We start from the raw sequence: 12,380 nt of genomic DNA on the forward strand, positions 1-12,380 counted from the left end.
TTCTGATTTTTATATTCTCCCCACTTTCACATCAGCTGCCCCAATTTTAAATATGAGACAAAATCTGCAGTAGCCAATTAACCTACTGATCTGCATATCTTTGGAACATGGGAGGAAAGCGCAGCAACTGCAGAAAACCTACGTGGTCACAGTGAGAAGATGTAATCTTCATGCAGACACCACCCAAGGTCAGGATTGAACCTGGGCCTCAGAGACTGCGGAGGCAGCGGTTTTACTAGCCGTGCCACTGAGCCAGCGGCATGTGAAAGGCGGTGAATACAAGAGATCTAGATGTAAGGAAGGTCTTGAACTGTGAGGAGTTACTTTTTAACTAAACTTGATATTTAGCTTGACACTGGTTACTTATTGTACTTACAGTGAACTCCTTGGCAGCCCCCTGCAAGTATCACCCACAGGGAGCCTTAGAGAGATTCTATTCCCCTCCTGTGGGTGATGTTATTCAATGGCCTCTCCAGGTCCCATTCACTAAATCCCTACCTTCCCTCCCTAGCATGCTCCTTATCTTCAGATACCCCAAGAGCCGGAGGGAGCTGGTGCCTTGTGTGACTACATGGGCTGGCTGATTAGCTCCCTGCTATGTGCCTGAGTCCTAACAAGCTTCAAACTTCTCAGTAATGCCCACGGTTATGCAGCAGCATGGCATTACACATTGGAGTCAAATAATACAATTTTTACTCACCATTGTGAAATACAATGTTTTTGGAACTTTCTAACAAAGTTAAGGGAGCTAAAATGTCAATAAAAAGGCACTACCATGTTTCTAGGCTTCTATCTCCAAGCGTGCTTCTGCTTCCATCTGGTTCATTGAACAGGCTCTATCATTCAGCAAGACCATGGACTATAGCCCTCAGTGATGTTTTCCAGCATTATCCCCATGTTCCTTAATTCCCTTAATGTCCAGCTTCTGATCTGTGTGCTGAATGACTGAGGCTCCATGGTGGAGAATTCCACTTACTGCATGAAGATATGTCTCCTCATCTCAGTGGTATGGTCTACACCTATTCAGAGATTGTGCCCTTAATTCGACACTCCTGATCCTGCTTGGAAAGTTCTGTCAGAATTTAGTGAGTTGCAGTGAAATCACTTCTCATTCTATTAAACTTGGGGAATTCTAGAAAGGTGTAATAATAACAGTTGTCGTAGTGGGAGATTCTAATCTCCCAAATATTGATTGGCATCTCCCTAGTACAAGGGGTTTAGATGGGGTAGAGTTTGTTAGGTGTGTTCAGGAAGGTTTCCTGACACAATATGTAGATAAGCCTATAAGAGGAGAGGCTGTACTTGATCTAGTATTGGGAAATGGACCTGGTCAGGTGTCAGATCTCTCAATGGGAGAACATTTTGGAGATAGTGATCACAATTCTATCTCCTTTATCATAGCATTGGAGAGGGATAGGAACAGACGAGTTAGGAAAGTGTTTAATTGGAGTAAGGGGAAATATGAAGCTATCATGCAGGAACAGAAGCATAAATTGGAAACAGATGTTCTCAGAGAAATATACAGCAGAAATATGGCATGTGTTCAGGGAATATTTGCATGCCATTCTGCATAGGAATGTTCCAATGAGACAGGGAAAGGATGGTGGGGTACAGGAACCGTGGTGTAAAAAGGCTAATGAAAATCTAGTCAAGAAGAAAAGACGAGCTTACAAAATGTTCAAAAACTAGGTAATGATAGAGATCTAGAAGATGGTAAGGCTAGCAGGAAGGAGCTTAAGAATGAAATTAGGAGACCCAGAAGGGGCCACGAGAAGGCCTTGGTGGACAGGATTAATGAAAATCCCAAGGCATTCTACAAGTATTTGAAGAACAAGTGGATAAGTCATGAGAGAATAGGACCAATCAAGTGTGAGAGTGGAAAATTGTGTATGGCACCGGAGGAGATAGCAGAGGTACTTAACGAATACTTTGCTTCAGTATTCACTACGGAAAAGGATTTTGGCGATTGTAGGGATGGATGACTTACAGCAGACTGAAAAGCTTGAGCATATAGACATTAAGAAAGAGGATGTGCTGGAGCTTTTGGAAAGCATCAAGTTGGATAAGTCTCTGGGACCGGACAAGATGTACCCCAGGCTACTGTGGGAGGCAAGGGAGGAAATTGCTGACCTCTGGCAATGATCTTTGCATCATCAATGGGAACGGGAGAGATTCCAGATGATTGGAGTGTCGCAGATGTTGTTCCCTTATTCAAGAAAGGGAGTAAAGATAGCCCAAGTAATTATAGAGTGGTGTGCCTCAGGGATCTGTTCTGGGACCCCTTCTCTTCATGATTTTTATAAATGACTTGAATGAGTAAGTAGAGGGATGGGTTAGTAAATTTGCTGATGACACAAATGTTGGGGGTGTTGTGGATAGTGTGGAAGGCTGCCAGGGGTTATAGCAGGATATTGATAGGATGCAAAACTGGGCTGAGAAGTGGCAGATAAGAGTTCAACCCAGATAAGTGTGAGGTGGTTCATTTTGGTAGGTCAAATATGATGGTAGAATATAGTATTAATGGTAATGGTATAGAATATAGTATTAATAGTATTACTGGTATTAATATTAATATAGTATTAATAGTATCTTGGTAGCGTGGAGGATCAGAGGGATCTTGGAGTCCAAGTCCATAGGACACTCAAAGCTGCAGCTAAGAAGGTTAAGAAGGCATATGGTGCATTGGTCTTCATCAACCGTGGGTCTGAGTTTAAGAGCCGAGAGGTAATGTTACACCCTGGTCAGACCCCACTTGGAGTACTGTACTCAGTTCTGGTCACCTCACTACAGGAGGGATGTGGAAACTATAGAAAGGGTGCAGAGGAGATTTACAAGGATGTTGCCTGGATTGGGGAGCATGCCTTATGAGAATAGGTTGAGTGAACTTGGCCTTTTCTCCTTGGAGTGACAGAAGATGAGAGGTGACCTGATACAGGTGTATATCGTGTAGATCGTCAGAGGCTATTTCCTAGGGCTGAAATAGCTAACACAAGAGGGCACAGTTTTAGAGTGCTTGGAAGTAGGTACAGAGGAGATGTCAGAGGTAAGTTTTTTTACACAGAGAGTGGTGAGTGCGTGGAATGGGCTGCCGGCAATGGTGGTGGAGACAGATATGATAGGATCTTTTAACAGACTCCTGGATAGGTACATGGACCTTAGAAAAATAGAGGGCTATGGGTAACCCTAGGTAATTTCTAAAGTAAGTACATGTTCGGTACAGCATTGTGGGCCGAAGGGCCTGTATTGTGCTGTACGTTTTCTATGTTTCTATAGTCTATCTACTCACTCCCTCCTCATATGGCAAACCTGTCATCCACTGATTCAGTCTAGTAAATCTTTCTGCATGAATGTCGTGGAAAATATGTTCTTCTATAAGTAAGGAAAACAAAATTATGCACAATACAGCTGACGTAGTGTAACTAAGGCACTGGACAATTATATTACAACCTCCTTACTCCTATAATCAAATCCTCTTGTAAAGAAGGCTCATCACCACAGGCCTTCCTAACTGTCTGTTGCAACAGCAGGTTGGCCTTCAGTGTCATGTGTATAAGCACTCCAGGTAACTTCAAACACAAGAGATTCTGCAGATGCTGAAAATCTAGAGTAACGCACAAAAAGTGCTGGAGGAATTCAGTAGGTCAGACCACATCTATGGAGAGGAATAAAGAGTTGTAGTTTAGGGCCAAGATCCTTCATCAGGAATGGTCCTGACCAGGGGTTCCCAACCATTTTTATGCTTTGGACTACCATTAAGCAAATGGCCTGTGGACTCCTAGGTTGGGAACCCCTGGTCCTGGTGAAGGGTCTGGTGATGCTGCCTGACCTGCTGAGGTACCTTTAAACATTAGCTTAAGTCAGGTGATTAAATAATATTTACTATTGAAAAAGTATACATTGTTCTTTGTTTTGAGCATCAAAGTTAATCACATTATATTCCACCTGCTATGTTCTTGTCCACTTTCTCAGCTTGTCCATTCCCCCTTGAGGCTTCTTCACACCTTCTTCCATACTCACAATCCCACTTAATTTAGTACCCATCAGCAAATTTAGGACTATGACACGTAAACACAAAATAATCTGCAGATGCTGGGATTAAAGCAACACTCACAACACGCTGGAGGAACTCAGCAGGTCGGGCAGCATCCGTGGAAACGATGAGTCAATGTTTTGGGCTGGAACCCTTCGTCAGGACTGAAGAGGGAAGGAGCAAAGGCCCTATAAGGAAGGTGGGGGAGGGTTGGAAGTAGAAGGCTGGTACCAGTCTCTTCAGTCCTGACGAAGGGTTCCGGTCCAAAACGTCGACTCATCGTTTCCACGGATGCTGCCTGACCTGCTGAGTTCCTCCAGCATGTTGTGGACTATGAGATGTGATCCTTTCAACCAAGTCATTGATGTAGCTTGTAAACAGTTGGGGCCCAAGCACTAATCCTTGCAGTAACCTGTTAAACAGCCTGCCAACACAAGAAAACCATTTATAGCCTCCACTTTAGTCCAGTAACAAATTCTCAATTCATGCCAGTCATATAACCCATAATTCTATGTGCTTCAACTTGGTTGACCAACCTCCTACATGAGAAATTATTGAAAGCTTTTTGAAAATTAAAATACACCACATCACTGCTGCTTCCTCAGAAATCCCCAGCAGATTAGTGAAATATTATTTTCCTTTCAAGTCAACTCCGCTCAATCCTATTATTCTTTTCAAGGTGGTCTATTACAACATTCTTCACCATAAATTCTAACATTTTTCCTCCCACTGATGTTGGGCTGACAAGATGCTTGTTAACAATTTTATCTGTTTCCTTTCTTAAACAGTGGAGTCACATTTGCTTGCCTCCAATCCACAGAAAAATTCCAGAAACTATCTACATTTCCACCTCTTTCAAAACTCTGAGATGTGTATCATGCCATCCTAGGGATTTAATCTCACCAAACTCTCCAGTACTACAGTACTTTTTAAAACTAATCCTTATTTATTTCACTTCCTTGTTCTTGCTAGACTTTGATATCCATCTGGCAATGTGCAAAATTAGTAGATGCGTCCTCCTTACAAAAAGTAGCACATTACGCTCCAGCTAAGTATTGGCTAAGTAATGGTATTTCAATCATCAGAAGAGCAACAGAAGGAAGCTTTGAAATTTTTACAAGCCTAAATCATGTCAGGTGAGGAATTCACGTGTGAACCAGACTGAATATAGTAAATTCAGGAAGGACGTGAAAGTAACACAGGCAAAAACAAAAGATGAGTATAAAATAGCAGTTGATACAAAAGTGAACTCAAAGTCTTTTACGGGTGTAAGGTCTTAAATTGTGGTCTATGCTTTACAGCCAGAGAATACAGCTGGACTGTTCTCTTGTTTATTTGTTGTGGTGTGATAACATTGCAAAGTTCAAAGTAAATTAATTATCAACCCTGGGATTCATTTTCTTGTGGAATACTCAACAAATCTATAGAATAATAACCATAACAGAATCAATGAAACACCAACTTGGATGTTCACCCAAACTGAACAAATACAAAAATTAAGAATGAATGAATGAATACATAAATAAATAAGTAATAAGCAATAAATATCGAGAATGTGAGATGAAGAGTCCTTGAAAGTGAGTCCATTGGTTGTGGGAACATTTCAATGATGGGGCGAGTGAAGTTATCCCCTTTGGCTTAAGAGCCTGGTGGTTCTCTATGGAGCTATACAGCCCTGATGAAGGATATCAGCCTGAAATATCAACTGTTTATTTGTCTCCATAGATGCTGCCTGACCTACTGAGTTCCTCCAGTATTGTGTGTGTGTTGTGCTAGACTGTGCAGATACGATCCCCAACCTAAACAAATCTGTTAACAGTTAACAGAAAAATCTGATGAAGCAAATGCTATGGATGTTTTAACATCAGGGAAGAATAACAAATAGCCAGTGGATCGCATCCAGCTTGCTAGATGACCCCAACATTGTGGGAATGGCAATAGGTAGGCCTGCTGGAGTACCAGTTTTGTTTTTGTTAGTTAAATTCCAGTACATTTCTCCTACTCTTTCAGACACGTAGAGGTAGGAACAGGATAGTTGACTCTTCAAGCTTGATTCATTATTCAACACCATCACAGATGATCATCCAACTTCAGTTCCAGTTTTCTCCTTGATTCCTCTAGCTCCTGGGAACATCTAACTCCTTCTAGAATAGATTAAATGATTTGCCCTCAAAGGTGTTCTGTGGTAGAAAATACACAGTTCCATCAATATCTGGGAGAGGAATTTTCTCCAAGTTCCATCTTATATTGTTTACCCCTTATTCTTAGACTGTTATCCCTGGTCCTAGACTCCCCACCCATCAGAAACATTCTTCCTGTATCTAGTCTGTCCAGTCCTATTGCTATTTTTCTATGCAAAACCCCTCTTATTCTTCTAAACTCGAGCAATATAGGCCTAATCGACCTAATCTCTTCATTTTCCATAGAATCAGAGAATTATAGAGCAAAGGGCCCTTCAGCCAACTCATCCACACAGATGATAGTACACAACAAGAACATAATAAGAGACAGGAGCAGAATTAGGCCATCTGGCCAATCCATGGCTGACTTATTATCCCTCTCAACCCTATTCTCCTGTCTTCTCCCCATAATCCTTGATGCCCTGACTAATCAAGATACTACAAATGTCCACTTTAAATTTACCCAATGACTTGGCTTCCAGAGTCATCTGTGGCAATGAATTCCACAGATTCACTACCCTCTGGCTAAAGGAATTTCCTGTTCTTAATAGACATCCCTCTATTCTGAGACTGTGCCCTCCGATCCTAGACTCTCCCACTATTTGAAACATCCTCTCCACACCTACTCTATCTAGGCTTCAATTTTCGATAGGTTTGAATGAGATCTCCCCTCATCCTTCTAAACTCCAGCAAGTACAGGCCAAGAGCCATCAAATCCTCCTCATACATTAACTATTTCATTCTCAAAATCATTCTCGAGAATCTCCTGGGCACCCTCTCCAATGCCAGCACATCTTTTCTTAGATAAGGGGCCCAAAATGGCTCACAATATTCCAAGTGTGGTCTGACCAATGCCTTATAAAGCCTCAGCATTACATCCTTGCTTTTATATTCTAGTCCACTCGAAATTAATACTAAAACTGCATTTGCCTTACTTACCACTGACTCAACCTTTAGGGAATCCTCTGCACCTCCGCCTTCTGAATTTTCTCCCCATTTAGAAAATAATCTACACCTTTATTCCTTCTACCAAAGTATCTCCCTGAGTAATTCCCTTTGCCTGTCTTTGCCCCAGATTCCTCTAAAGCTTTCCAATACATGTACCTATCCAAATGTTACTTAAACATTGTAATTGTCCCCACCTCCACTGGCAGCTCATTCCACATGCTTATCACCTTTTCTGTGAAAAACCTGTCCTTCAGGTCTCAGTAGGTATAGTTGAAGTCAGAAGTTTACATACACCTTAGCCAAATACATTTAAACTCAGTTTTTCACAATTCCTGACATTTAATCCTAGAGAACATTCCCTGTCTTAGGTCAGTTAGGATCACTACTTTATTTTAAGAATGTGAAATGTCAGAATAATAGTAGAGAGAATGATTTATTTCAGCTTTTATTTCTTTCATCACTTTCCTAGTGGGTCAGAAGTTTACATACACTTTGTTAGTATTTGGTAGCATTGCCTTTAAAATTGTTTAACTTGGGTCAGACGTTTTGGGTGGCCTTCCACAAGCCTCTCACAGTAAGTTGCTGGAGTTTTGTTCCATTTCTCCAGAGAGAACTGGTGTAACTGAGTCAGGTTTGTAGGTTTCCTTGCTCACATATGCTTATTCAGTTCTGCCCACAAATTTTCTATCAGATTGAGGTCAGAAAATGATGTCAAGTCTGGTTCATCCTTGGGAGCAATTTCCAAACTCCTGAAGGTACCACATTCATCTGTACAAACAACAGTATGCAAGTATAAACACCATGGGACCACGCAGCCGTCATACCGCTCAGGAAGGAGATGCATTCTGTCTCCTAGAGATGAATGTACTTTGGCGCGAAAAGTGCAAATCAATCCCAGAACTACAGCAAAGGACCTTGTGAAGATGCTGGAGGAAACAGGTAGACAAGTACCTATGTCCACAGTAAAACGAGTCCTATATCGTCATAACCTGAAAGGCTGCTCAGCAAGGAAGAAGCCACTGCTCCAAAACTGCCATAAAAAAGCCAGACTACAGTTTGCAAGTGCACATGGGGACAAAGATCTTACTTTTTGGAGAAATGTCCTCTGGTCTGATGAAACAAAAATTGAACTGTTTGGCCATAATGACCATTGTTATATTTGGAGGAAAAAGGGTGAGGCTTGCAAGCCGAAGAACACCATCCCAACCGTGAAGCATGGGGGTGGCAGCATCATGTTGTGGGGGTGCTTTGCTGCAGGAGGGACTGGTGCACTTCACAAAATAGATGGCATCATGAGGAAGGAAAATTATGTGGATATATTAAAGCAACATTTGAAGACATCAGCCAGGAAGTTAAAGCTCAGTCGCAAATGGGACTTCCAAATGGACAATAACCCCAAGCATACCTCCAAAGTTCTGGCAAAGTGGCTTAAGGACAGCAAAGTCAAGGTATTGGAGTGGCCATCACAAAGCCCTGACCTCAATCCGATAGAAAATTTGTGGGCAGAACTGAAAAAGTGTGTGCGAGCAAGGAGGTCTACAAACCTGACTCAGTTACACTAGTTCTGTCTGGAGGAATGGAACAAAACTCCAGCAACTTACTGTGAGAAGCTTGTGGAAGGCCACCCAAAACGTTTGACCCAAGTTAAACAATTTTAAAGGCAATGCTACCAAATACTAACAAAGTGTATGTAAACTTCTGACCCACTGGGAAAGTGATGAAAGAAATAAAAGCTGAAATATATCATTCTCTCTACTATTATTCTGACATTTCACATTCTTAAAATAAAGCAGTGATCCTAACTGACCTAAGACAGGGAATGTTTTCTAGGATTAAATGTCAGGAATTGTGAAAAACTGAGTTTCACACCTCCACACCTCCACTCCATTCCGTCCGCCACAACAGACAGGATCTCCCAGTTGCCACCCGCTTCAACTCTGCTTCACATTCCCATTCGGATATGTCCATACATGGCCTCCTCTACTGCCATAATGAGGCTAAACTCAGGTTGGAGGAGCAACACCTTATATACCATCTGGGTAGTCTCCAGCCCCTTGGTATGAACATTGAATTCTCCAACTTCCAGTAAATCCCTCCCCCCTCCCTTCCCCTATCCCAGTTTCACTCTGCCCCCTCCCCCAGCTGCCTACTACCTCCCTCATGGTTCTGCCTCCTTCTACTACCCATTGTGTTTTCCCCTATTCCTTCTTCACCTTTCCTGCCTATCCCCTCCCTGCTTCCCTTCCCCCACCCCTTGATCTTTCTCCTTACTGGTTTTTCACCTGGAACCTACCAGCCTTCTCCTTCCCACCCTCCCCCCACCTTCTTTATAGGGCCTCTGCCCCTTCCCTCTTCAGTCCTGATGAAAGGTTCTGGCCCAAAACGTTGACTGGTCGTTTCCACGGATGCTGCCCGACCTGCTGAGTTCCTCCAGCGTGTTGTGAGTGTTGCTTTGACCCCAGCATCTGCAAAGTATTTTGAGTTTAAATGTACTTGGCTCAGGTGTATGTAAACTTCTGACTTCAACTGTACATTTAATGTCAGAGAAATGTTTACAATATACATCCTGAAATTCTCTTCCAAATCTTTCCCCTTTCACCTAAGACCTATGCCCTCTAGCATAGAGTAAGCCTTTCTTACCCAGGCAAAAAGGCTGCATCCATCCATCTTATCTATGCTCCCCTCCCCATAATTTTACACCTCTTTCTTTCTTTTTAAATCTTTTTATTAATTTTCCAAAATTATAAACAGAATAACAATATTGATACAGAGAGATTGGAATCATCTTATTGTTGATAAACATGTACAAAAAAGATTTCAAATAATACAGGTGTAATAGTCTTCCAAACTCTTAATATAGTTAATCATAGAGAAAAAAGAAATGAAAAAAAATACAAAGAAAACCCCGCAAAAAAAACTAAATACTAAACCCCAAAAAAAAGCAAACTGAACAAAACAAGGCTGGACCAATATCTTAAGTCGAATATGTTCAATAATATTGTCAACTCCCCTCCTCTATTCATATATTTTAAGTTAATAAGAAGGATTCAGAAAGGTCAAATTACATCATATGAAAATGTTGAATAAAAGGTTTCCAAGTCTCCTCAAATTTAACTGAAGGATCAAAAATGTCATTTCTGATTTTTTCTAAATTTAAACATGATATAGTTTGGGAAAACCATTGAAATGTGGTCTCCTTCCAGTTCAATAAAATGGATCTTCTGGCCATTAAAGTAACAAATGCGATCATCTGACGGGCTGAAGAGGATAAAAATCTATGTTCTATCATTGGCAAAACAAAAATTGCCGTAATAGGATGGAGTTGTAAGTCAAAATGCAAAACTGTTGAGATAATATCAAAAATATCTTTCCAGAATTTTTCCAAAAGAGGACAGGACCAAAACATATGAGTTAAGGAAGCCACCTCAGAGTGACATTTGTCACAAATAGGGTTTATATGGGAATAAAAAGGGGCCAATTTATCTTTAGACATATGGGCCGCATGCACTACTTTAAATTGTATTAGCATACGTTTGGCACATATGGAGGAAGAACTAACTAACTGAAAAATTTTATCCCAATTCTCTATAGGTAGGCAAAGTTGAAGTTCCCTTTCCCATTCACTTTTAATTTTATCAGATACATCTGGCTGTAATTTCATAATTATATCATAAATAGATGCTATTAATCCCTTCTGAAAGGGATTTAAACCTAAAATTTTATCGATGATATCAGTAGGGTGTGAAATCGGAAAGGTAGGCAGTGTGGTATTTAAAAAGTTTCTTATTTGTAAATATCTTAAAAAAATGGGATCTGGGCAAATTAAATTTATTAGGTAACTGTTCAAAAGACATGAAACAGTTATCCAGAAATAAGTCACGAAAGCATGTTATACCTTTCATTTTCCATATCAAAAAGGCTTGATCCATAACTGAGGGTTGAAAAAAATTAGATATATTAGGGCTTGATAATATAAATAATTTTACACTCCTATAGGGTCAAGCCCCCAAACTCCTTTAGGCATTAAAGGTTACAGGGAGAAGGCAGGAGAATGGGGTTGAGAGGAATAATAAGTCAACCATGATGGATTGGCAGGCCAGACCTGATGAGCTGAAAGGCCTAAATCTTATGATCTTAAGGTTTCCAGCATTTTCTGTTTTTACTTCAGATTTCTAGCATCTGCGTTTTTTCTTCATTCGCTCACGTGAAAGGAAGGCGAAGCTGGAGTTGTGTGGATAAAAATAAATTGGCTTAAGGACATAAAGGAGAGAGATTGTAATAAATGATTGTTTTCAGAGTGGAAGGTTGTTTGCGGATAATACCAAAAACACTTTTATGTGGTAATTGTTTGTGTTTGAATAGAGAGAGAAGAGCAAACTTTGCAAATCTGCACGTGACACAAATATTGAAGGTGTGCTAACTAACAATGAAGACAGCAAAATGCAAATGGCAGAATGAACACCAGTAAATGAAATTTAATGCAAAAATTTGTAAGATGACACATTTTGTAAAAAAGAACAAAAAGAAACAGACTAAATGGCTGGAAACTGGATAAACTATGCCTGCTCCTATTGCAGAAATCGCACGTAATACCACATTAGATCCTACCCACTATTGTTTCTGAGTGAAAATACATCAAACAGGAAGCTGAATGAAGAACTTTGTGTGCAGCTCATACCTAGCAATAGCTGTGCAACACATGTTTCTATCTTGTGGCATAAATTGGAGCTGTTGGGTGGTATTCACAGCCTTCGATTGAATACGCACTACAGCCATTGAGGAGCATTAATTACTATTATTGGTTTATTATTGTCACGTGTACAAAAATACAGTGAAGAGCTTTGTTTTGTGTGCCATCCAGTCAGCTGTCTGCAAGGAGATTGTACGTTTTCCCCATGACTGTGTGGATTTCCTCCAGGTGCTCTGGTTTCCTCCCACATTCCAAAGATGTACTGGTTAGTAGGTTAATTGATCACGTGGGTGCAACTGGGCGGCATGCCCTCATCGGGCCAGAAAGCCCGTTCTCTAAATAAAGTAAAAATATTGTTCCACTCATAATCCCATTTAAGTGGTAAAGGGGAGAACAGAATACAGAATGTCTTTTAAGAGACTCCTGGATAGATACCTGGAGCTTAGGAAAATAGAGGGCTATGGGTAACCATATGTAATTTCTAAGGTAGGGACATGTTCAGCACAGCTTTGTGGGCTGAAGGGCCTGTTTT

The sequence above is a fragment of the Mobula birostris genome, chromosome 9 (genome assembly GCF_030028105.1).
Source record: "Mobula birostris isolate sMobBir1 chromosome 9, sMobBir1.hap1, whole genome shotgun sequence".
NCBI lineage: Eukaryota > Metazoa > Chordata > Chondrichthyes > Myliobatiformes > Myliobatidae > Mobula > Mobula birostris.